Source organism: Diceros bicornis, chromosome 1 (assembly GCF_020826845.1).
Source record: "Diceros bicornis minor isolate mBicDic1 chromosome 1, mDicBic1.mat.cur, whole genome shotgun sequence".
NCBI lineage: Eukaryota > Metazoa > Chordata > Mammalia > Perissodactyla > Rhinocerotidae > Diceros > Diceros bicornis.
This window is the reverse complement of record NC_080740.1, coordinates 40142139-40169442: the sequence shown is the minus strand read 5'-3', so window position 1 is coordinate 40169442 and position 27304 is coordinate 40142139. Positions and strand designations below refer to the sequence as shown.

Sequence of the window (27304 nt, the reverse complement as noted above, 5' to 3'; positions counted from 1 at the left end):
TTTTTTTTATAATTGATTTTTATTTCAAATTTGGAGAGATAGGAATTACTATCTCCAAATTGGCCTGTCTACTCTCACCTCATTTGGAGAAATATTTATGGTTGCTTAGAACCATTGGTGTAGTTAAGATTTACAAACTCTTCTCACGTCAGGGTTGTCCACAAGTTCTGGAACACATTTAGTAGATACTAATGTGGACTTTTTCAATATCATGGCAATATTTAGGTGTTGACATCCATTACCTTGTTGAATTTTCCATTTTTCATCATCTGGCACTCAACCCTATGGATATTGAAATATGATTTGTCCACCCTCTAAGACACTTTTCTTAGGAGTAAACTCATTTTAATACCTTATCTCAAAACTGATATTTTAAACCAGATTTTCTACTAAGTCTACTTATTAAGCAAATATTACTGCTATGGAGACTAGATTACTCTAAAGGTGGTTGGAATGCACATTCTTAAAATTCTTCCAGTGAGAAAATATTTATTGAAAATATGATCTACGTCAGACTTTGCCCTGGTAATGGAGGATTTAAGGATAAATAAGGCTAATTATTTCTACCTTGTTAAATGACATAAACTTAAGGAACAGAGTTAATACCATATAAGATTCAGTCAATTTTTAAATTTACTATGAAAATGTGCTACACAAGAATCAGAATTTTAAAGTCTGTAAGATCCTCATATTCTCCCTTTCCATGGGCACATCAGCAAAATCAGCAGGTATCTGGTGTGCATGGACTCAGAAAAAGAATTTTGCCTGTGTATTAACTTTAGGATAATGCATATGGATTACAATAGGGATTATCTTATAATTTGCTATTTTTTTCTTTTTTATGAACAAGGATATGAAAATTGTCATTGTCAACATATACCTTGGTCAATCCTCGCAAATGGAGAAACTCTTTCTTTAGATATCAAATCAGGTGATAATCCAGTCTTACTGGCTTTGAGACCATTCTGCTTCATTAGATAAATTTGTATCTAAATTTGTTTTGATCTTTTTGTTATGAGTTGGTCTTAAACAGTAGGATTAATTCTCAAGAAGGCATTCTCATTTCTATTTTTCAGGATTTTCTTGCCGGGGGGGTGGGGGGCACCTTAATATAGATACCAAGTACAGATGATAGATTTTAACATTTTCTTTATTATTTCAAAAGTGCTAGTAATTTTACATTTAATTCACAATAAATCTCTTTCAAATAAAATTGTAATTTTAATTTATTTTGAATTACTTTGGTATTTGTAATTAATTTTTATCTTTGAATTTTAGATAAACTGATGAGTGCTCAGTGTAGTGAGTTCTGGGTGTGCCAGTCTTCTGGTAAAGTATTTGCAAATGTGACACTTTTTTATATAGAGTATAATTTACAGTTTATTCTTTTCCATACATTCATTCCAGAAAACAAATATATAGTATATTTGGTATGGCCAGACTCTTGTTTGTAGGCCAGTTGTAGTCTAACTTGCTATATGAAGATCCTGGCTAGTATTAGGATATTATTATTTATTATATTATTTAAAATATTATTTATTTAGAATTATAATAATTCAATAATTAGAAAATTCACAGTAAGGCTTGAAGAACTGTAGTGAAAATTAGTCTTAGGAACATTCTGTCATTTTTTCAATTTTTTATTGCTAATAAAAAATAATTTTTTATTTCAATGTTCTTTACCTCAACAGTGTCATATTTGTGTTCCTTAAGTTTATGTCATTTAGAAAAATAGATGTACCAAAACACAAGGACACACTGTGATTGGTCTGTGATCATAACATGATATTTCTGTCATACTATCTGGTTTTAGTTGGGTTAAGAATATATATGAACACCTTTGGTTTAGAACAAATGGTGTTTTATTTTATTCTGCTGAAGTCAGTCAAGGGCTGAACTCTTAAGGAAGACACTTTGACAGAGCATCAAATCTGGTGGTACTGTCAGAGGCTGCGCTATGACTGGGTGAAAAGCCTGATTTATTAACTGAAATGAGGTCCTAAAGAACTCATGAAAACAGATATAGTGGAACCAAAATCTGTCAAGATTTGATGGCTAAGCTCATGAGGTTCCAAAGTAACCTGTGGATAAAAGTTTAATTTGCCTTCAAAAAATGACTTATTGTGTGCATCTAACTTTAGTAGTGGATCAAAAGGAAAATTTTTTTTTCTCTGTACAAGTGGAATGGAAAAAAGCAAGTTATGGAATTTTGTATAATGGCAAATTTTATGAAAGGAATGAAATTGAGACTGATGTCTCTCATTTGCACAGTTTCCAAAGAGTTTGTAGCGAAGATAAACAAAACTGAACAAAAGAAACCAGTGGAGCTCCACTCAGACAAGTCAGAATTCTGAAGAAGCAAAACAGTCTGGACAAGGCTAGAAAGCTGGAGAACCTCTGCAGGTTTGTCGGTAAACCACGTTCTTTAAATTCAGTTTAAATGTAATCTCTTGGTCAAAATCTCTAGCCATAACGTAGATTGACGCCATGAAATGCAGAGATGGGCTGGTAGTAACCCTGTCATGAATTGCAGAGCTGTTTTTTCAATCCAGACAGTGTAAAGGGAGGAGTGAATTCTAAAGCTGTCAGTGCAAGATCAAGAGATGTGATGCTTGGGCCGGCCCCGTGGCTTAGCGGTTAAGTGCGTGTGCTCCGCTGCTGGCGGCCTGGGTTCGGATCCCGGGCGTGCACCGACGCACCGCTTCCCCGGCCATGCTGAGGCCACGTCCCACATACAGCAACTAGAAGGCTGTGCAATTATGACATACAACTATCTACTGGGACTTTGGGGGGAAAAATAAATAAATAAAAGTAGTTAAATTTGTGTTTCTTGAAGAAAAAAAAAAAGAGATGTGATGCTTGATGTAGTGAACATCCTCTCTATTTGAATTCATTTGCTTTATGTGATAACACTGATATTGACACTAAAATGACTATCTGGAGAAACATGCTGTGTGTGTGTGTGTGTAGCAGTAGATTAGTGAAAATAAAATTGAGAAAAAGGGAAAGAGCTTAAATGTTTACCTTTTTATAAATATCTGCCTGTTTTCAGGAAGAATGTAATGTATGTCCTGTTCAAATGCTAGAGAGATTGAGGTTGTCTGAGTAGGATTTACAAAAAGAGATTTGTATGTGGAAGCTTTGCACTGTGAAAAGAATCTGTAAGGATTCTTCTATCAAAATAGCCCCTCTGTCACTTTGAACCTAGTTTTCTTGCCTTCAGCCAATTAATTTCCCAGATTAAGTCTCCAAGAAGAGCTGAGGCATTCTGAATGCATGGCTTCTGTCTGTAGGCCCATCTTTTGTCAATGTCTTCTGTGAATCTGGGATGAAGCCCCTCCCCTCCCCTTGCACATACACAGTTCTCTTGACACCTTCCAATTCAGAGACTTCAAGCACAATTGTCAGACGGAGAAGCTTAGCTGACTCCATTTACCATGAGAAATTAGAGGACAGAATACCCATGAGAAACATCTGATAGCAAAGATGAACACCACCTGCTTAAATGTTTCCAATTTCAGGAGATGCTGAGATTGGAAGTTGATGATGAGAACCGTAGAGACAAGCCTCAGAAGTTAGTGAATATATTGGAAAATAATAGAGGTGTCCAAGAATATATTGATTCTTGAGGTGGGAAGAACTGTGATAAATAAAGTAAGGGGGGCAGGATCTCTGAGATAATTGAGCCAATGAGTGTGAAAGTGCATCACATTGGAAAGAAACTTGGCTCTCCCAAGGCTTATAGGAGCAGAGGATGGGGTTTGGGATAGTGGAGAATGTGGACAGACAGAGAGCCAGGCAAGTTCCTCCCCACAACAGAAACCTCCCAACACTCCCTACAGAACCAGTGGTGTGATGAAAATGCTCTTTGTGATCACCTTAGGATGTGACTGCTGAGTCACCGCTGCTTCCTTGTGAGAGTGCAGATGTCACAGGCCAACAGGTACCACGCGACAGGGATTAGAGAGATGCTGAAGAGTTCAGAGGGATATCATTCTGAGATGTGGAATAGATGTGAAACTCTCTAGTAGCTTGGTTCTCTTATTCTTATATGGAATAGGCCTTTTGGACCTACACTGAAACTTAATGAGCAAAGTTGTTAGGTTTCATTTGGACATAGCGTTTTAATTTCGATCATAAGATGTTCCCATTTATTTTTAAAGACTTTATTGTAGTTCTGTGGGGTTTTTTTTTTGTTTTTGTGAGGAAGATCAGCCCTGAGCTAACATCCATGCCAATCCTCTTTTTGCTGGGGGAGACCGGCCCTGAGCTAACGTCTATTGCCAATCCTCCTCATTTTTTTTTTTCCCTTTTTCTCCCCAAAGCCCCAGTAGATAGCTGTATGTCACAGTTGCACATCCTTCTAGTTGCTGTATGTGGGACGCGGCCTCAGCATGGCCGGAGAAGCGGTGCGTTGGTGCGTGCCTGGGCTCTGAACCCCGGCCGCCAGTAGCGGAGTGCATGCACTCAACTGCTAAGCCATGGGGCCGGCCCCTGTAGTTCTGTGTTTTTAATACTGAATTTAAGGCAAATTCTTCCACAAAAGCTTGCTGACATATTTGTTGAATCAATTTTTTTTTGTATTCACATGAATTCTCAATCAGTGTTCTATAACCACATATCTCAATATTTTGTCTAATTTTTACCTATCTCCTATTCTATTAAGTGAGCCAAGATGATGTGATAAATTTTTTTTTCCTATAAATAATCAGTTGGAGCTCCTGATGTGAAATAAATCAATTTTTCTAAAAATGATCTCTTTTTGTGGCGAAAGGATGGCATATGCTGTGGGGTGAAAGGAAGTGGTTTTTTATCTTTTGACCAGGGGGTTTCCTCCACTCGTTGCTCATCACCAGCTCCCTGGGATGCTGCTCCGCCTTTCAAATGCAAGTCCCTCAATCACTCTTCTAATCTAGTGTCTTGAGGGTGGAGTGCGTAAGTGGAGAGCCACATGAATCTAACCAATCAGCCTAGTGGATGCCGTAGGCTTCGCTTGCTCCCTGTATATCCCACTGCAAGCATATGTGACCCCCCTCAGGACATTCCCATCTTTTTCAGCTGAAATGACTTGCACACCCTTTGAATTGTGGTTTCCCATTTCATTTGTTATGTATCTTCTTGTTTTCCAGGATTCCTCAACATTTCTAGGTCCCTCTGGCACTTCCACGTGATTTTGGGGGCTGTTATGAATTTAATGTAAGTATAATTTAATATCATTTCTAGAGAATTTGATGCGAAGAAAAGAAATGTGGGTGTACTCAGTCTATTACTTTACTCCTATCTTGCAGATAAGATGGATTTTGTTTCTCTGGATGGAAATCGCTTTTGAATGAAATGGGTTTATATTTCCAGTAATGTCCAAGTGCTCTCAGACACACACTTGCTGTTGTTGTATTATTTTATTTTGAATGTATTTGGCATCTTTCTCCAGTCTGATTGGAAGAAGAATTGTCCACACTATTTTCACTTCTCTAAGTGGAAGTCCAGTAAAGAAATAGAACTGAAAGAAAGACCAGATGGCCGTTTCTCTTCTGAGTCATTTGCATTCTGTTCATTTCTCCATTTGCTAAATTTCTTTGAGTACACACAAGGGTGAATTGGCATGTCATCAGGTAAACAGCCACAGAAAGATAGATGCCATTTCCATTCTGAGTAGGTAGAAATACACATTCTAGATCAGCAATCAGTCTGGAGTCATATAGTATGGTGTTTTGTTAGGATTGATTTAGTAGTTCTTCAGATCAAAATAACCCTTTGTGTATTGAGCCTAGATTATTACAGAAGTCATCCTATTTAATAATCTACTTAGGCCTTTTTCTTTTTGTCCTTATCAATAGATCTCTTTTGCCCAGGACTGAATATTCTGTCGTGGCAAACCCCTCAGTGTATCCAGTGATAACTGGCATTTTTAATTTTCCTGAGACTTAGCTACTGTTTTCAGTCTTTCACTAGATCTATGAAAATGTGTTCTCTGTAATCTAATTCCTTAATACATATCAGGTAGCAATAGAGAAATAGAGTTATAGAAACACAAGGCTGAATTATCCATTGGCTTGGAATATTCAGATTCTCTTTTTTTTGGTTATATATCAGATTGTAGGAGGTGAAATATATGAACAATGAAATTTTTATTTCTGTATTTCTGAAAAAATAATAGTATAAGATTGGCAGTAAAGTTACTGCAAGCTATCACTTTAGAATTTGTTTTTTTTTCCTTATAATTTGAAAGCTTTTAATTTTAGCTTGTTGTTTCCTTTTCTTTGTTTTTCAGTGTTAGAAATATTTCACCAGGAGGAGTGTATACTTTTCAGATATGTGCTTTTCTGTATGATCATCTTTTATTGCTTATTATCTTTCAATGTATATTTGAAAAGTTATAAAGAAATTCTGCTGAAGAATTACTATGTGAAAGGAGTTCATAATCAATGACATTTCTAGAAAAAGAAATCTAGTAGTATTGGGAAAAAATTGGTAATATTCTTATATTAACAAATATTTATTGGGTGTGTCCTTTGGGCAAGACCCTGTTGTAGGAGTTAAAAACAAAAGTATAAGGAAATGTATCTGTGCCTTAATGGACTGACATTCTACTGAGAAAAGGTGAAATATAAACACAGACAAAATGAGATAACAATAATGAAGTTGCTAAGAACATAAAGAAATAAATCTATTGAAAGGTAAAATCTCTAACTTCACTAAGCTGAGGACAATTTTTACTTTATTTCAGTTTCTAGGAAATCTCTTCCTCTATATCAGAATTCTGATAGCTGTCTAAAAGAGTTCGCACATTATTGACCTCTTTTTGGGGGGGAAAAACATGTTTCCGAGTAAGCATATCAAGAAAAGCTTTATAAATTTTTAAACTATATTGAAATAGTATTATGCTTTTTGATTTATCAGTCTCCCAAATTTTTTTATCTTGATATCTTACTTTTTAACCCTCTTCTAACCATCCAGAGATAAAAGTATCTCTCCCATCCTTGTATAATAATTAATATTTGTTTAGTGCTTACTATAAGCCACACAGTGTGTTACAAGCTTTATGTACTTAATCTCCTTTAATCTTTGTGCATGATCACACAAAAAGGATGGGTGCAGTTGGGGATTGAATCACTGAAGTTTACTATGCTGTTGATTCGGCAGTATAATGGGTCACCCTAACAATGAATTCAATCACATTTTGGTTGAATATATTGCTGTATAAATGTGGACGTTCAATACATACTTGATGATTGACAAACTGGTGACTGTTGATGACATAGAGAGTCCAATGCAACTTTCACGTTATCTCTGTTCCATTTATTTATTTATTTATTTATTTGTGAGGAAGATCAGCCCTGAGCTAACATCTGCCAATCTTCCTCTTTTTGCTGAGGAAGACTGGCCCTGGGCTAACATCCATGCCCATCTTCCTCCACTTTTATATGGGACGCTGCCACAGCATGGCTTGCCAAGTGGTGTGTTGGTGCACGCCCGGATTCCGAACTGGCGAACCCCGGGCCGCCACAGCAGAGCGCGCGCACTTAACCGTTTGCGCCACTGCGCCAGCCTCTCTCTGTTCCATTTTTTAACACTTCATCTTTGTTCATTTTAGCACAAGAAATCTAATAAATCTTAGTGACTAGTCTTGACAGGCCCTGAAAATCAAATTGGAGAGCAGAACTGGGAGATATCTAGTTTCAGAGTTTTGAGGCTATATAAAAAAGTGATGCCTTTCCCTATTTCCAGTATTCTAGTTCCCTCTTGAAGTTTCCCTAATTCTCATTTCAGAATATGTGGCCTCTTAACTGATAAGCGATTGGTTCTTCTGTATTAATCAATCTGTCTTGACAGTTCAGTTAATAGTCCAGACAATTAGCTAGTAACAAATTTTTGATTGAAAATCTGTGGGTTCAGTCAGAATAGTAAAGCTGGCTATACAATTGACTTAGTAAATGTTATATGTTATATCATTTTGAATACACATTCACGTGCTCATTCATGTGAGCATGGGTTTTTCATTAAACTCTAACGCTGATCTTAACACACCTTGTCCATAGTGTACTTAAAAGGGAAAAATCACTAGATTCTTCAAGTAGATTGGATTCACCATGTACATGTCTTTTTTTTTTTCTCAGATGTTCAGAGACACAGCAGTAGAGATGGCATGTGCATAATAGCTTGCAAGTGCAGATCCTGGCTAAACATTATCAACATAGAGTATTTCTTCCAGGCCACATTTTACCATTTGCCTTGAATTGCTAAACATACAAGACAGCATGTGAAGTATATTTATGCAGCTGTAATTGTGATTATTTTTTTTTTTCCCTCAAATCCTGCTGGGCAATCAATCTTTCTAGAAGAAATACAATCACCTCCTGTTTTTTGATCAGCATACTGCATAATCTGATTTCAAGTTAACGAAGAAGATATACTGACTCGGTTTAATCATATGGGAATATGGTCTTCTGGATTTAATGAAGATGCTTTCAGAAGTTAAAAATAATCTGAAAATAAAGATGGAAGCCATGATATGTTTTAGAATTAAAGAAATCTCTTCGTGAAGGCTGGCCAGTGATAGTTCAATTTATGTCAAGTGTAGCCATATGTTATGATATTGAATCAAAAACAATAAGCATAGTTCAATGACACAGATAATGGAAAGAAAATGATAGGGTTCAGATGCACTTTTGCTTATGTGTTGTGTTATCTGGATAATTTCTAAATTTTTCCAAATAGACGTCATGATAGTGAAGGAGTCTGTGGGTTGGTTTTAAAAACTGTATTTAGTAGATCTAAGGCAATTTGAAGACAAATGGAATCTTTGAATTCCTGGCGGGCAATTTCTACCACAGCCTTCACATTTTCAATACAGATTGATGTGAATGAAAAGTAACTCAACAAGCCACAGAAATAAAATATTAAACATACACAGACATACACACAGAGTCCTCCCTCTCCTCCCCCATCACCAGAAATAGAGTTGTTTGAATTGAAATGGTGTTATTTTTGAACATTTTGTGGTGTTGAGGAGTTTCTTCCCATGGAAACTAAAACTGTTTCTTTTACTTTTAGCAAAATTGATTTTGTTAGGTTCCGGAGTTCAACAAATTTGGGGTCTACTTAGAAGCAAGTAACCCCTGTTATACTTCAACTACTAACATATAGTGGTATATATGGTAGTCATCCTATATTACAATGACTGCTACCTAGAGCAGATCATTCATTTGATCTACATTTCTGTTTCCTTATCTGGAAAATGGGGATAATAATAGCACTTAGCTTGTAGGGTTGTTGAGAGGATTTAAAAAGTTAAATGCAGTGAAGTGTTCAGCAGAATGTAAGTTTCGTTGGTCTTGTTTCTGTGGTCTCAACCATATGTTCACGGAAGCCCTTTCTATCATTTTCAGGTCCTGAAGTGACTACTTTGTTGAACTCATACTGAAGAGTGCATTAAAGGAGATCTCAGAGCTGTTTAGATTCACTATCTCATTTAGTCCCAGATCCTGTTACTGAGATCACAGGCAATGTTAACACTGGGTCATGAATTTATTTGGGGGAAAGTACCAAAGAAACAAGGTTAACGATTTAATTTCTCTTTGGACTGGTCACCCACAAGGGCACAATTAAAATTTATCAATCAGTCATCTATTATGTGCCAGCCATTGCCTAAGGTATTTTATTTTTGTGCCTCATCTCAGGTGAGCCTCATGACTACTTTTGCAAAGTAAGAAAATGAGACTCAAAAGGTGAAGTAACCTCTACTAAGTCAAACAGATAATAAGCAGTGAAGCCTAACTTTAAGCCTGGATCTTACTCATTTCTTCGAGTAAAGCGCGTATTCTTTTCAGTATGGTCCCCTGACACCATGACATCAGATTGAAATTACAAACCCTATACGCTGTCTTAGAAATGCAAGTTATTTAGCACAAAGGCAACTATGTGACTATGTGAAAGGATCTGAATGGGTATTTAGATATTTAAATCTAAAATAGAGCCAATTGCAAATCCTAGACAAGAAAGTTCTATCAATTTGTTCTCATTTTCTTCCCTTCTCTGTTAGAGAAGAATTCATTGTCATGTTTGCTGGTAGTAGCCCATACTATAAGTCTCAAAAGAAATCTGAAATAACTCTAAATTGAATCATTTAAACAAGCCATTTAAATTGCAAAATTCCTAGTTATGTTTTGAAAGAGATTTGTTCAAAGTTGGGGCAATTTCTTCCTATTCTACAAATGTTTTTAATTCTTTAGTGAAAATGGTATTCCTTTAAATTAGATATAAAAGAAGAATGACCTTTAGTGCAAATAAGTAAGAAATCTAAATATCCACATATATGCAATATAAACTAATTTGTTTCCTTACTTTTGTTCCTCGTTTAAAAGCTAAAGGTCAATTGTACTTTTCAATGAGCTCCCAAATTTTATAGATTGAATTGTCCTCTGTCTTTAGACTCTGTGTCTCTCATTAGGAATCACAAACCATATGCGAGTGTTTCAAACCATCGAAAGAGTCATCACTGGTCTGAAGAGGATTCAGCCCAGATTCAGAGCTTTGTTTCAGTAATGAGCACCCATCCTTTTCCTTCACTGTAGTTTCATTCTGAAAGGCTGTCTAGTATTGCATCAGACAAATTCACGCAATTTCCCTTTGCTTAGTGGGTTCCAAGTGAGATGTGTGAAATAAATACATTGTCTTGAGCTGATAATGCCATTCTTGTCATTTGGTCTACCATCTGACTTTCTTATTCTGCCTTATTTCTTATGAAGAAATCTCTCTAAATTTTATGAGAGTGCTGCACATTCAGGGGTATATGTAGATGTGGGTAGTATGTGAGTAATTGCTCAAAAGCCAAGTGATGCAGCAGCAGGATGCCTATTATAAGGAAAAGTTTGAAATCTTGAAAGAAGTAAAAGATGAAAATTATATTTAAATGAGGTTTTCCAGTTTTGTCTTTGATATTAAACTGATGAGGTAAATTGCTTTCAGAAGTTAAAATAGAGATCTAAAGGTTATAATAATATCAATGCAAAAATAGCCCAGAGAGAGGAAGAGATGGAGAGTTCATTTAAATATGTGAATGATTTGTGGAGATGTAATGGCTCTATTAATATTAATTATTCTATTATCATTCACTGCTCTCCAAATGGAAAATTACCAGTCTATATCTTACTGGCAGAGATACTGAAATGTAAATAGAAGTTGACAACCTGGCTTTGCGTACAGGCTGTCCATGGTTAGTTTAAAAAATTCTAACCAATCTAATGTTGAGTAAAAACAACATTTTTTAGAAAAAATGTTAGTCCTAGAGCCTAGAAAACCTGGAGAAAGAAAAGTTTAGAATTGGCAGTAAAACTCTGGAAGTGAAGAATTTGTTACTTCCAACTGTTGCTTTTCATGGTCTCCTGAGCTTGGACTTCATCTAGTTTTTGAAGTGCTGAAGCTGCCTAGTCTCAAGTTCTGGTTTATCCCTCATGGGTCTTCATAACCTCTTGGGAAGAGGTGAGGGAAGAAACAGAGCGCTGTCAAGCCTTCTGGAGGGGCTCTTATCATCAAGGAGATAGTTAAAGGGACTAGCATTCTGTTTCTGACTAGCTGGGATAGAGGGGATAGCTTGTTTCAAAAGCCGTTACTTAGACTGAAAGTTTTTCTTCATTTAGGGATGGGTATGAATAGAGATAAAGAATTCTATTCCTGAAAAACTATCCCATCAGGGATAGGATAGTCTTTTACCTCTGCACGTTGGTGTTTTTTTCTTGCAGCAATTGACATTTAATGAGAAAGAAAACATTTTGAAGGTTGTATTTATTTTTTTAATAGTGTGGCTACCCTAGTGTTTGGAAGATAATGTTTTTATGTGTGGTTTAAAATATTTGATATCAATTTAGGTCCTAAACAGATACATTTCATTAAAATCTTTGGTTTTCACCCCATTAAGTTCCATTATCAAAATTACCAGGCGATATCTTAAGGGCTTAAAAGTTGTATATTTAATTTTGTTGTATGCACAGGTCTCTTCCTTCTTTTTAAATGTAAAATGCTATTTTAAATGAATCATAGTGTGCATTTGGCTGCCAATATGAATCCCCACATCTGGGAATCGTCCCAAGATTATACACTTCCTGTCTGGAGGAGGTAGCATTCTCAGTATGAGCAACACCAGCAATGATTTGAGGCAGCAATAAAAAGAGGCACCCCTAGTGAGTCCATGTGATAAAATATGGGAAAGAGGGATGTGGATGTCTTGGGTCCTCAACATATGAAGATAATTAAACCTCCAAACTCTAATTTCTCCTCTTCTTTTTATAACTATGCCTGGCCTAAAGAAAAAAAAAGATTTGAAATACGGGCAGAGGGGTGTGGTGCCATATGGCAGCGTAAACAATATTACCCAAACACTTCAAAAACAAGCAGGGTACGTTTCTCCCTCTGTTCAGTAACCATATGTGAACTCAACACGTGAGAAGCTCCCTTCAAGTTGATTCAAACAGACTCTTTGTCTTTTGGCCTCCAGTGTGTTTCCGTGAAACAAAGACCAGGGGACCTTGGAGAGGAGTTACAATGAGGTCCCTGCAGGGTCTGAATCCAAAGGTATAGAACTCTTTTTGAAGTGAAAGAATTTCCTGAAGAGGGAGGAAGATATATAATAAAAGAATCATTGCCATCAACAAGAGACAAACCTGCCTTTGGCATTGGACTGTTCTGGGAGTTGTTTACAGAAAATTAAAAAGACATATTCCTGCCCTAATGGGATTTATCATTGGAGAAGGATGGTTTTGGTTATGACAAACAATGGGCGCACAGACATCTTTATAAAATCATGAGAATAAATTGATTAGCTAAATGAAGAAGCAATGAACTATACAGGAAATATTAGTGAAATGTGGTTAGAGGTGGATCCTTGACTCCTAACCTTTTGAACCCAACCTTTCCTTTTCTTCTTGCACAGCCTGTAATTGCGCATGTTTCCTCGCTGACTTCCATCACAACACCTCCTTTGACCTTTTACTTTGAAGTTACCATTTGGCTTATTTAAAACATACGTATTGCTTCAGGACCAGGAAACCTTGTGCCATCTGTGGGATTATATGCACAATATATAAACCAAATACATAAAATTTAATTGAGAATATGATATAAATCATAGGAAAGAAAATCTCAAGCAGTATTTACCAGAAGAAATTAGAACAAAAGAGAATTTCTAGAGGTCTGGAAATCTACCTAACAAAGCTGAGAGGGAGACAAAATTTAGACATTTAAAAGGATCCTGTATTAGTTCTAGATTCTAGTTTGAGTGCTCAATAGAAGACCACTGATTTTCAGTTAAAGTGACAGTTGAATGGAGTAGTTGATGAAAGCTTTAAAAGGGCAAGTTAATGAATGACTCATTAATTCAATAAACATATTTGAATACCTAATGCATGTTAGGAAACCAGTTTGGTAAATAAATTAAGTGGCCTCACTACAGGGCAATTTAAACAGAATAAAAGCACTAGTTTCTTCATTTTTGTTAGCTACACAGTTACCAAGGTATTTAATCATTTTTGGAGTTTTTATTATACCAGTTTTAATGTTCAGAAGTTTTTGAACTTTTAAGATCACTGATTAATCTCTGGTTCTTTATTTAGTGTATGTAGCATTATGCTAGTTACCAAAATAATAATTGAGTTGCTGTAACACATTGTTATTGAAAGATCAGATTCTTGGCAACCTCAACTCTATTTAGGTTTGTAATTTTAATATATACCCTCACACTCATACATAATACAGCACACACACTTAGAGGTAAATATCCATCCAATAAGACAATAATATTGTCTTGTTAACTGCATGAAGATGACTTTAAAAATTAAGAGCAGAAGGGCTTTGAAATATCTGCTGGTCTAGAATATTAATCACTAATTTCCCATTTTCTTTTCCAAATTTCTTCCGTCATCCCTGAGAAGCTCGTGAACATTCTGACTTCTGTAGCATAATCTAACTCTAAACTTGCTGGGAACACAGAGTTGAACCATCTGTGATGCCAAAGAAGCAAGTGTGACTCTGGGTCACTGAAGTGCAGCCTCAGAGTTCAGAAGCAGGCCTTTCTTTCCTTGCCTGTTTATTTATAAACTCCGTTCTGAAAATCAAAATTTGCAACTGCCAAAGTAGTTCAACAGCTAACTAATCCATAGTTCGTTTCAATTGATCTTCGTGAAGTTCACAAAGATACACTTTTCTAAGTGGCTGGCCCCCATTTACATGTCAACACAAATCAGTGTAGATCACACAAAGTGATCCAGAGCTCTGCAGGAGCAGCTCTGTATTGGCTGTCTAAAAAGTTATTGGAACAGACTTGCCCTTTGGTAGAAAGGCATTGGGATGGAATAATGTCTCTTTTCCCTGAAGACAAGCACTCAAGTGATGTCAGCCATGCTTGAAGTGGGCATTAAGGCATCTTCTATTTAAACAAATGGAGCGACAGATTCTAATAGCAAGACAAAGTTACTTTCCATGACTCCAATGTGTTTTATAGATGGATGTTCTATAGTTTGCTTCTCTTAGTTTATTTACTAATAGGACTTTCAGTATGACTTGAAAATGTTCCATACTTATTAACTGATTTTTTAGATTATGCACTTTTCATATTAGTTTTATTTTGGAAAAACAATACAAAACATAAAAACTCATCACATTGTCCAACTATGAATAGCCTGTAGTGATAAACTAATATACTAAATGCTATTTCCAAGTCATAGACTTAAGGGACAACACACTGGGGAATAATAATGATGATGAGTTCTAGATGATAAGATGTAAGGATTACCTAAATTGATAAAGAAGTGCAGTACAGGTGACATGCAGCTTAACTACAAGTTTAGTGCATGACAATGTTGTCTGTATCACTTGATCTTAAAATTGCTTATTTGAAAATAAATATTATTGCGAAGGCAGTCAAAAGAAATATTTGCATTTCTCAGGCCTTAGCCATGTATTGCGTACTTTGATCGTAGGACACAAATTAACTGTTGGAGGCCTGTTCTTTCTAAAGTTATGCTTAATTTTGCTAACCTTATCTAGGCTATTATCACCTTGGTTAGAATTTAAGGAAAATATATTTTACTGCTTATTTTAGTTACCCCATAAATGCATGAAAGTTAAATAAAAAAAGGATAAAAATGAAGGTGTTAGAAATGACACATGATGAAAGACTTAAAACTACATCAAGATCCCTTTATTTATTATCAGCCCTTGTTCCTTTATGGCTTATTGCTCTATGCCGGGTTTTAAACCTACAGGTCTCTGTGACTGCTTTCTTGAAAGCAGTTTATTGTGTACTTAATTGGCCTGACCTCAGAGTTGTACTTGTATATTTATACAGGTGGTGGACCACAACCCAGAAGTCTCTATGCATCAAGAATTTTAGACTCACTGTGAATTTACTTTGAATTCTTAAAATAAATGAGTTTTCCGCTTTCTCTTTTTTCAAATAGTCAACTTTTCTCAATGGAGGGGCTAAGAAAGCATAACCAGGGCAAGGATGCTAGTTTTCCCTATTGACATAGTCATAAAAGTGGTTAGTGACTTCCCTCTACCAAGATTGCTAAATGAGGAATCTGAATGGGAAAAAAATCATACTGTTTAATAAGTAGTTAATGAAGCAGTGATTGTCTTAGATGAAATTACTATCTTTCATTCTGATCCTTTCGCTTTTTGTGGGGGGATGTATCACAGAATTATTCAGTGTATATTAAACTTTTGATCTTTCCCCTATGAATCTAACTGCCTCCAGGCTTCCTAGCTAGAGTAAATATAACTCCCATTGACCCAGTTGCTCAAGCCAGAAACATGGGAGTGATCCTGGACTCCGCCAGCCCCCAACTACATACTGAATCTATCTACTTCTCTTCATCCTCACTAAACTGCTAGTCCAAGCCACAGTCACTTTTATCAGGATTATTTCAGTAGCCTTGTAACTGGTCTCTCCATCTTGCTCTTAATTCCTTCCAATTCGCTTGTTATGAAGCAGCCAGGATAGTTGTTTTTTTTTTTAAAGTGATAAAAAACTTAAAACGCCTCAATGATTTTCTGTTGTATTTGAGATAAACAAAAAGTAGAATATCCTTATCACTGCTTTTTAGGCTCTGTGCAATCTGGTCCCTCTCTGCTTTTCTGTGTTTATCTTGAGTCCTTCTCCCCTTAGATTAATGGCTCTGTTTCAAATATACTGGCCTTAATTTAGTTCTGAAAGGGGCAAAGTTCTTTCCCATCTAAGAACATTCACACTTGCTGCTCCCTCTGGTTGAAACACTCTTTCCCCTAATTTTTGCCTATTCATCCTTCAAGTCTCAGATTAAATGCTACTTCCTCATTGAAGGAATCCCTGAAGGACCTAATTTAAACTAGGTATACCCTGTTATTCCCCTTTATAGTGTGCTGTAAAGAGTTAATTCATCAAGCCAGGGTGCTAAAACCCCGCACATTCCAAAGGCAGTCCTGTCTTTAGAACTATCTCCTAGAAGATGAATACTGAGCCTTTTGGAATATTCTGCCTGATACGAGATTTTTGTATGCCTGAGGCTGTGTAAATACACAGTGCCATTTTGATCACATAGCTTATCCTAACAATGTGATTGATGAATGACTGCTTTTGCTATGGGGGGCTAGAATCTGAGTAGTGGAGGTCAGTCATGTAGGAGCTACGTACCTATGTGACTGGCTCCCAGTTAAAACCCTGGACATCAAAGCTTGGGTGAACGTCCCTGGTTGGCAACACTTCAAATGTGTTGTCTCACATCATTGCTGGGAGAATTAAGGCATCTCCATGCGACTCCACTGGGAGGGGGTTCCTGAAGCTTGCACCCGGTTTCTCCTGGACTTTGCCCCATCTGCCTTCTCCTTTTGTTGATTTTTTGTTTTTTAATTTTTATTTATTTTTATCTTTTTCCCCCAAAGGCCCAGTAGATAGTTATATGTCATAGTTGCACATCCTTCTAGTTGCTGTATGTGGGACATGGCCGGAGAAACTGTGCGTCGGTGCGCGAGCCCGGGATCCAAACCCGGGCCACCAGCAGCGGAGCACACGCACTTAACCGCTAAGCCACGGGGCCAGCCCTCCTTTTGTTGATTTTAATCTCTGTTCTTTCTCTGTAATACACTGTAGCTGTGAGTATAACTGCTTTTCTGAGTCCTGGGATTTCTTCTAGTAAATCATCAAGACTGAGAATGATATTAAACAAACAATTTGTTTCCTTCAAAACAATGATCTCCATTTGTCACTATATATAATTGTTTACTTTCCTTTTTGTTTGGTTTCGACATATTCTAGTGGAAATTAGACAGTGCATTATTTTCTTTCTCTCTGTATATCCAGTCCCTGGCATAGCACAATAGGTACTCATTGGGGGAATTAAAAGTTAAATGTGCAGTATTTAGTGAAAATAAAAATTTAAATAGCTTCAAAGAACTTTAAATAATATTTGATAACATCATCTTCCAATTTGATTCCAGCCCTTAAACATTATGATTTAGCTTTACTACCTGAATAATTAGTATAGAATTGGAAATAGAAAGTCACCAGGATTTCAATTGGCTTTACAGATTTGCAGTAATTCTAATAACTGTTTTTCACTCATTTCTCTGAGCTAATATTTCCTTGTCACATTTGTTTAGAATTCCTACAATAATCTTCAAATTTGATATACAGGATTTTGGAGTGACTAATGGGATGTAAGGGAGAGACAAAACAATGCAAACAGAATTGCTCAGGTTGGCTTAAGAAACAAAGTGACAGCGTCGTACATTAGATTCCCAGAACTTTTTCATCTGGCATAACTGAGACTTTGTACCCCTTGACCAGTATCTCCCATTTCGCTCTTTCCTCAGCCCCTGGCAACTACCATTCTATTCTCTGCTTCTGTGCATTTGATATTTTAGATTCCATATATAAGTGAGATTATGCAGTATTTATCTTTCTGTGTCTGGCTTATTTCACTTAGCAGAATGTCCTCCAGGTTCATCTGTGTTGTTGCTATGGTAATTTCTTTCTTTTTTAAGGCTGAATAATATTTCATTATACATCTATATCTTTATCTGTATCTATCTATCGATCTCATATTTTCTTTATCCATCCATGGACATTTAGGTTGTTTCCTCATCTCAGCTATTGTGAATAGTGCTGCAATGAACATGGGAGTGTTACTATCTCTTTGAGGTCTTGATTTCAATACTTTTGGATAAATACCCAGAAGTGGGATTGCTGGATCATATGGTAGTTCTATTTTAATTTTTTGAGGAACCTCCATACTTTTTTCCATAATGGCTATATAAATTACGTCTCCACCAACAGTGTACAAAGGTTTCCTTTTCTCCACATCCTCACCAACAAATGTTATCTTTTGTCTTTTTGATAATAACTGTTCTAACAAATAGGAGGTGATATCTCATTGTGGTTTTGTTTTGCATTTCCATAATGATTAGTGATGTTGAGCATTTTTTCATATACTTGCTGGCCATTTTTATGTCTTTTTTTGAGAAATGTTGATTTAGGTTCTTTGCCCATTTTTTTTTTTTCAGTGAGGAAGATTGGCCCTGAGCTAATATCTGTTGCCAATCCCCCTCTTTTTGCTTGAGGAAGATTGTTGCTGAGCTAGCATCTGTGCCAGTCTTTCTCTTATTTGTATGTGGGATGCCACCACAGCATGGCTTGATGAGCAGTGTATAGGTCTGCGCCGGGATCCTAACCTGCGAACCCTAGGCCACCCCTGAAGCAGAGTGTGCGAAATTAACTACTACACCACCAGGCAGACCCCTCTTTGCCCACTTTTAAAAATTGGGTTATTTGTGTTTTTTGCTATCAAGGTGTATGAATTGCCTATATATTTTGGAAATTAACCCGTTAGCAGATATATAGTTTGCAAATATTTTCTCCCATTCTTTAGGTTGCCTTTTCACTCTGATAATTGTTTTCTTTGCTATGCAGAAGCTTTTTAGTTTGATGTAGTCCCATTTCTCTATTTTTGCTTTAGTTGCCTATGCTTTTGGTGTCATATCCAAAAAATCATTGTCTAGGCCAAAGTCAAGAAGGTTTTTCCCTATGTTTTTTATGAGTATTTACAGTTTTAGCTCTTATGTTTAAGTCTTTGATCCATTTTGAGTTGATTTATTGTATATGATATGAGATAATGGTTCGATTTCATTCTTTTGGATGTGGATATCCAGTTTTCCAAGCACCATTTATTGAAGACACTATCTTTCCTCCATTGTGTGATCTTGGTGGTCTTGTCGAAGATCAGTTGACCATAGATGTGTGTAAGTTTGTTTCTGGGCTCTTTAGTCTGTTCCATTGGTCTATATAGCTGGTTTTATGCCCGTATCATGCTCTTTTGATTACTGTAGCTTTGTAATAGACTTTGAAATCAGGTAGTGTGATGCCTCCAGCTTTGTTCTTGCTCAAGATTGCTTTGTCTATTTGGGTTCTTTTGTGGTTCCCTATGAATTTTAGGATTTTCTCCTATTTCTGTAAAAAATGCCATTGGGATTTTGATAGAGATTGCATTGAAGATGAGTAAGTTCTGGAGATCCACTATACAACATTGTGACTATAGTTAACAATATTGTATTGTATACTTGACATTTGCTAAAAGGGAAGACATTAAGTGTTCTCATTACCACCAACACAACAACCGAAGGATGGTAACTATGTGAGGTGAGGAATATGTTAGTTAGCTTGAGTGTGGTGATTATTTCACAAGGTAGATGTATGTTAAATCATCAAGTTGTACACCTTCAATATATGAAATTTCAAATTGTCAATTATACCTCAGTAAAGCTGGGAACAAAAAAGAAAAGAAAATGGGGCAGTAAGTGATGAGCTGTCACTGGAAGGAAAACTCTAAAGCTGTGAGGAGCATAATTAATTAAAGGACTTTGTAACTTGCTCTTGACCCACGTTTGCAATCGCAGAGAGTTAGTAAACCAGAACTAGAAATCTCCAAAGAATGAAGTGGAATAGACAGAAGCTTAGCTTATAAATAGAACAGAGGTAATGAAAAATTAATTTAGAAGTTTAAAAATATCTGTTGTAGTGGCTGATAAGAAGAGGTCCACTATTTTCTACATGTCCTTGACTTGATCTGTCTGTTCTGAGCACCTTGAAGTTATTCTTCCCTTGTCCTGCAACACTTTCTGCCATTGACGGAAACTGGTGAGAGAAAGTAGAGGAAAGAAATTAGGGAGCTCTCAGAAACCAGCCGTCATATGAGTCTGATAACTGAAAGTGAGCACTCAAAGTAGAGGATACTGAAATGGTCCTGTTTCTTTTTTGTCTCCTGGCATACATTCTCCTTCTTCTCATAAAACATTCTGGTTTCCCATTGAGGATCTGTCCTTCCCTGGCCACGGCCTGGCCATGTGACATTTGCTGGCTCAATCAGATTTGCGCCTGGGAATTTAAATCTGGAGTAGAAATATCAGCCAGGAACTAGTTTTCCCAGCTGCTGAGCCTTGAAGAGATAATCATTACATTTTCCTATGTATATTCTCAGAAATGCCCTAATTCTTCATCTTTTCTGAGGCAAAATAATTTCTTTGAGTCTATGAGCTACCAAATGCAGACAGAGCTGGAGTCTCAAGGTTGAGGAGTGTTAATCTCTCACTGCCAGGAGGATCCACCTAGTGAAGTGAGGCATACCTGGGAAACGTCTGTGGGCTGATGGAGATGTGTTCAAGCAGATATATTTTCAGGGCCTTGTAATGTCCTTTATGGCAATAGCACTTTTATTCTAATTAATATGTGATCCATCACTGAAGCAAAAGCTTCTTAGTATACTTTTCACTGAAAAATTGGATCTGGTTACTATTGTTCCACAATAGAGCAAATTCAGTGAAATAAGCTTCTGGATTTTGGCTACTGAACTACTCTTTTTTCTATTCACTCATTGTCATTCAATAAACATTTACAGAGTATATACCGTGTATAACACACTGTGCTCTGGGCTAATCGTGCTTCTTTCTAGCACATTTGTATATGACTAAAATGATCAGTTTTTGCTAAGAGACTTGACTATCTGTCATTCCAGAAAGATAGGGATCCATGAAGTTTTTAAAGACTTTTAAGAGATTGTGGTTCTGTAAAACAACTGCCCTTGTTAACAGTTCCTAAATACAGTCTAGTATTGAACCTCATAAGATTTCAAAAGATTCTCCTATTAACTAGCCTTAAATCTTCTCCTAAAATCCACTTATGCCTCCTCCCCCATCATTGTATCCATGGAATAGCCGATTCCTTACAATAATCCTTCATTTAGTTAATAGTGTTAATGAAAAATCCTTTATATAGTTAAGGCAGTTACTAAGTCACTTTTCAGCCTTTTTCTTCTTCAGGCTTAATAATCCAATTACGTCAACCTTTACACCGTAATTAAACTAAAGATTGCTCTAGAAGAGTTTAATCACATTTCTGAAATATCCCCCAATCAAACCAGGTGCCTGGCAAGGAGAACTGTGGTTAGTGGCCTTGTAAAGCTTAAGAGGTTTCATATTGTGTGCTATTCTGTGCTATAAACTTCCATCTGGCAGAGACCCGAGGAAACAAGCAAAGAAAATGGTTATAACCACTGGCTCTCAGTGGGGCTCGACACTTGAGTGAACTACCCAAAAAAGTATGAATCATACCCCATTGATTAAAAAAATCCTAAGCACAAGATACTCAGTGTTTTTGCAATAATGTGCTAGAAAATCAACTTGCAAATCAAACAAGGTTGAATCTGATGCCTGCCCAGTGAATCTGAAACTGCCTAGAACAACCTTAGAATTACTAGGCTAAGTGATCTAATGTATACTTCCCTATCTCATGTCTTCTGCCCTCTGCTGGGGATGGGGTGGTGGTCGTGGTCCAATTGCTGCATTACCTTACTACCTTGCCAAGAGTCAAGGTATTTGTTTGCCATTAATATCTCTTTGGCTATAATTGTTCTACACTTTTTAAAACAACTCATATCTTACCTTTAAAACAGCGAACATATTTTAACACATTCTGTAGTTATTTTAGACAAAATATATGTTCCAAATAACTTCACGTCCATCAGCCCTCTTTCACTATTTGTTTTTATTTCTTCTTCTGACTGCTATCTAAACCTTCAAACAGAGAAGAAGGAAAGTATTCTGGTGGTCCCATGCTTCCTTACCTTCCAACAGGAACCTGAAATTTCAATCAGAAACTATGTGATTTCTCTGTTTCAGGTCTTTCTAGTGCTACTGTCCTAATAATTGGATGTCCTGAGGGCCGAGATGAGGATGAACCAAGAGAAATGCCCAGGGTGCAACATTTAAGGAGGCACTCATTATCAGAGTGCAAGTGCCAACTCTGAATGCCTCCTAGCCTGGGCCCTCCTGATTTTTCCCAATGAGGTATGCAGTAGGCATTCAGACACATTAGAATGTGGTTGGAGGAGGAGATCACACTTTTGCTGCAGTCCTGGAGCAGTTTGACCCATATATCAGTGGAATAAGAATTCTGTGGATCTAGGAGAGGGATCCTGTGTATCAGCTTTCTGTGGCTAAATCAAGTTCTCTATTCTGGTCCTGATTTTTTCTCCTCTTTCCACTTGTGCTGATGTTGTAGACTGAATTGCATTCCCTCAAAATTCAGGTTGAAGCACTAACCCCCAATATATCAGAATGTGACTCTTTTTGGACGTAGAGCCTTTAAAGATCTAACTAAGATTAAGTGAGGTCATATGGGTGGGCCCTAATCGAATATGACTGGTGTCCTTATTAGAACAGGGAGAGACACCAGGAATGTGTGTACACAGAGGAAAGGCCATGTGAGGAAGCAGCAAGACAGTAACCATCTGGAGCCAAGGAGAGGTCTCAGGAGAAACCAAACCTATCGACACTTTGATCTCAGACTTCCAGCTTCCAGAACTGTGAGAAAATAAATTTCTGTTCTTTAAGCCACCCAGTCTGCGGTATTTTGTTATGGTAGCCCTTGCAAACAAATATAGGTGATCATATGGCCAATGCTATGCCAGGAAAGTCCTAGTATATGAAAAGTTTCCCTTCCTAGCCTGACTATGACCTTCTAGGGTACTCATACATGAACACTTAGTTTTTATCATTTTATTCTTTACTCTTTAACTTCAGAGAAGCTATTCTTGGGTTAAGAAATCCCTTTATGGGTTATAATTAGAATTTGAGGCCAAGCCAAGAAAGACCTCTAGAGGCTTCTCTTTGCTCTAGGAATAGAATTGCAAATTTTAATGGACCAGCTCAATGTTCTTTAAGTTTCCCTGCTGTCATTGCCTAGAGTAGAAAAAAAAATTGACTCACTGTCATTCTTGAATGGTGGACTGTGCCTTTCTTTCTTTTTTTTTTTTGAGGAAGATTAGCCCTGAGCTAACATTCATGCCAATCCTCCTCTTTTTGCTAAGGAAGAACGGCCCTGAGCTAACATCTATTGCCAATCCTCCTCCTTTTTTTCCCCTTCTTCTCCCCAAAGCCCCAATAGATAGTTGTATGTCGTAGTTGCACATCCTGCTAGTTGCTGTATGTGGGATGCGGCCTCAGCATGGCCGGACAAGTGGTGCGTTGGTGCATGCACCTGGGCCGCCAGTAGCGGAGCACACACTTAACCGCTAAGCCACGGGGCTGGCCCCCGGACTGTGCCTTTCTTAAAAACAAAAAGCTGGCTAATTTCCATAATGTACATTTAATGATTTGGAACCATTTATTTGTCTTCCCAATTCTTTCACTTAGTTTAAGGTTAGACCACATCTGTTCTCGTCCTGCTTACACACACACACGAGCACACACAATATATTTAAACTCCAATATCAATAAATTAAAATGTTTAAGAGTGGACCAAAAGAATGTTTTTTTCCAGGTGACAAAGAAAACCCTTAATAATTTGTCAGGATTTTGGTGGTGTTGAGAACCAGTAATGTATGAAGAAACCCTATGACTGGAGTCCTACGATTGATTCCACCACCAACTGGCTCAAGTATCCACATCTATAGAAGAAGAGGGTGTTGGACTAGATCATCTCTAAAATTCTATCATGGAAGGTTTCTATAACAAAAGGTAAAGAAAAATAATTGGAAAACTAAGATTGTATGTTCAAATACTACCTGGTTGGCCACATTCTGTGAACCTCCACTTTCTCCTAGCTGAGTGGAAAAAGTCAAAGTGAATCTCTTTCTGATCTAGCAACTATATCCCAACCATATCTCCAGGTAATCTATATTCAGCATTTGGAATTTACACCATAAGCCAAGGTTTTCAAAGCCGATACCTATAGGTCAGGAAGGACGCTGGGTGGGGGCAGTGGTGAGCTGAAGAGCAGAGCACACACACTGTCTATAGGGTGCACCCACGATTCTGCCCTATATGATATGGCTGCCATGTAAGGTGAGGGGATCCATGGTTGCCAGATCTTTGGATTTTCTAAGAGAAGCCAGACATCCAAATTTTAATATCACATCTCCTAATTTAAAAATGTTGGCAACCAATAAAATTTTTTTTGAAACTGTGTGTAGGGCAAGTAGACATGTCTGCCATCATTCTTTAATATTCCCATAATTCTCACAGCAGGAGCTATGCAAACATTCCCTGGCACTGGGTTGGTGGTGTCCACCTCTGTGGGAAGTCTGCAACAGTGGTTTAAGAACTGTTCCCTCAGAGCCCGGCAGACCCTCAGGGCTCCTTATACATATGTCTTAATATTTTTGACTTGGACTAAAATTTCATTTGAACAAATGGTTGTTTCCATAAATATATGTAAAGTATTTAAAACAGTACTGGCCACATAGCAAGCACTATTTAAGTGTTAGCTGCTATTATTAGTAAAGAGTTTATAAGGCATTCTGTAGGAATCATGAGTTAATGCCCTAATTATTCTACCACGTTGTTCTGAAGAAAGACAGTCCTTCAATTTCATGAAATTCAAACGCATTTTAAAGCATCTTTAAAGTTTTTATGATATTCAGAAATAGCTATACTTTATGTAAAGCTTTAATGTGCAAAAATCCGAAGAGAGCCTTTGCTAGTTTGCAACCTCTCTTTTGCTATTTTTGCTTTTAGTTAAAAAAAAACTTTACAGTTTCATTTTTTTGTCTAGGTTACCCACAGCTGGGCTGACTGGGAGATTTTACCTCTGGATCTGCGAGTACAAATACTTCCGTCAATATTCTGTTTCCCAAAGGTATGCTAATTCTCGTGAATAGTCACAACTATGGTGGCAAAGTTTTAGAGATTACAACTGGATCATTTCTCTGCAATTGCTGTAAAGAAAGTCTGTATTAGAAGCTTCTTAACTTGATGATCCTCTCGCCTCTGGCTGCTGACCTACCTTTCCAGTGCTGCGCTCCAGCAATGAGGACTATTCCACTTTCTTCCTTTGCTTACGTCATTACCTGTACCCAGAATGCCTCTCGTTTCCCTTGATTGTCAAAATCTTTTCCATCTTACAATGCTGGTTTCAAATTTCGCCTTCTCCAGGAAGCTTTTCTTGCTCCTTCAAGATTATAATTACCCTACACCAGCTCTGACATTTTCTTCCTTTGAGAACTCTTAGCTCTTTATTCTTGTATCTTTGAAGGTACTCATCAAATTCTTATTATGCACATTTGCGCACTTTTTATAGCTCCCTACTAGATTTGCCTCTTCGTGAGGGTGTGTAGACATTTTGTGATGCAGTATTGTATATATAATTAAATCAGGAATGTCCCTGTGTCTTGGCTTAGAGGTAAGGACTCTTGGTCTCTTTTTTACTCTCGGATGTTAAGCCCTTCTGTAACCAGTGGTTGCAGTAGCACCTCCTAAATTTTCCTTCGATCACATTTAAGCTGAACAATCAAATGGTGTTAGGGTGAGCCATTTTCTCTTAATTTTGTTCTATAGATAGTACCTTTTCTTGGCTCTATAACATTCCATATTCTCAGTGATACCTTGAGTTCTTGGTTATCTTAGAAGTTTTATAGATTCCTTTTGGGATGGGGGTAAATTTAGATTATGAAGTCTACCACTTTTTAACATTGCCATAATTTCCCACAAAATGCTATGTAACCTTGATATTCACTTTGCTTAGGCATTTGGGAGAACCTATATATTGTTACCTGATCACCAAGTGACTTTCCAATGCAGTCTCCGGTGGCCACTGAAGGCTCACAGATGACACATGGGGACCAGCATCTCCAAAGCCAGCATTAATGTCATGGTGACCTGGGTCTTCTCTTTTCCACAACTCAGGTGCTCATACATTCTTGTTTCTCTGGAATAGAACCTAGATGTGCCTGTTGTCCCTGTGTAACTATTAATAGTGACCCCTTGCACCCTCAAAAGTATCTTAGTTTAGATAATAAATTATATAGTACCTCTACTCATAATAGCCCTCTATTTATTATGGGATGTCAGTTAATACAGTATTGAAGACCTATAAATTGAGAGGGGATCAGGAACTAAATTGGAATAACGAGAAGATTTCCTCCTTAGAGCTGAGACCTCTTTCTTCTTGAGTTCAGCATATTTAATAAGTTTCTGCAAGCAGAGTGAGTCCTTATCTTCACAAGGTAACACTGATGACTCCACAGAGCTATGACAATGTGCGTGTGTATGCTGGGTGTGTGGTGGATATAGAGGTGGGTCCTGTTACTGGTAATATACAGAGTCTTTGATCCTCTTTCATAATGGGGTTGGCACAATTAACAACTGCGGTAGCCAGGGAACCCAAAGGCTTTGGTAGCCTGCTTTGGTGACAGTGGGGAATGCCTGAATTGATCATTGGGGCAGAAGGGACATCTTCACAAACTTTTTGCCTTCTGGTAGATCCCTGAATTCAACTAGGGGATCTGGGTGTTCCCTTTCAGGTGAATCCTCTAGTTGGCCTTGCTCAGATTACCTTATAAACAACAAGATTCACATGCCCATGTTTTTTTCGAGCTTTATTATATAATATTTTAAATGCACTTATCCTTCCAATCCCCTTGTGAGCTACAGCCTCATCTTTGAGATTTGGAGATTATGCTGTTTCTCTGGGCCATTCATTGACAGTGCTATGCAGCCAGAGTTGGAGACAAAATTCAGTAAGTTTGAAAAGAGACAGAGAATTTATAATAAAAGAAAAAACCACATGTCAGAAGACTTACATTGGAGTTTGACTACAAAAGCTCCTAAGTCAAGAGACTTTTCTCAGATTTCTGTTTTATTCTTAACTCCCATCTCCACTTCCACTCACGCAGCAGATTCTCAACCATGTTACCTGCACACAAACAGATCTAATTCATCAGCTTAGGAACATGATAACCCTGGATACGATTTAGGGGCTAATGGAAACGTTATGGAAAAATTA

The 27304-nt window shown here is 37.3% G+C and overlaps 1 long non-coding RNA gene across 3 annotated transcripts in view; it reads left to right on the top strand.

The window, feature by feature from the left end:
- Positions 1-27304, top strand: part of LOC131404408 (uncharacterized) — a 230658-nt gene that overhangs the window by 173427 nt on the left and 29927 nt on the right. Inside the window, exons 3-7 of one of the 3 annotated variants that reach the window (XR_009219789.1) lie at positions 2272-2411; positions 5130-5196; positions 22201-22368; positions 23843-24039; positions 25076-25245. This is a non-coding gene — a long non-coding RNA (uncharacterized LOC131404408). Of the gene's footprint in view, positions 1-2271; positions 2412-5129; positions 5197-22200; positions 22369-23842; positions 24040-25075; positions 25246-27304 lie in introns of those variants that run through there. The other 2 variants (XR_009219790.1, XR_009219791.1) reach the window with 2 other exon arrangements.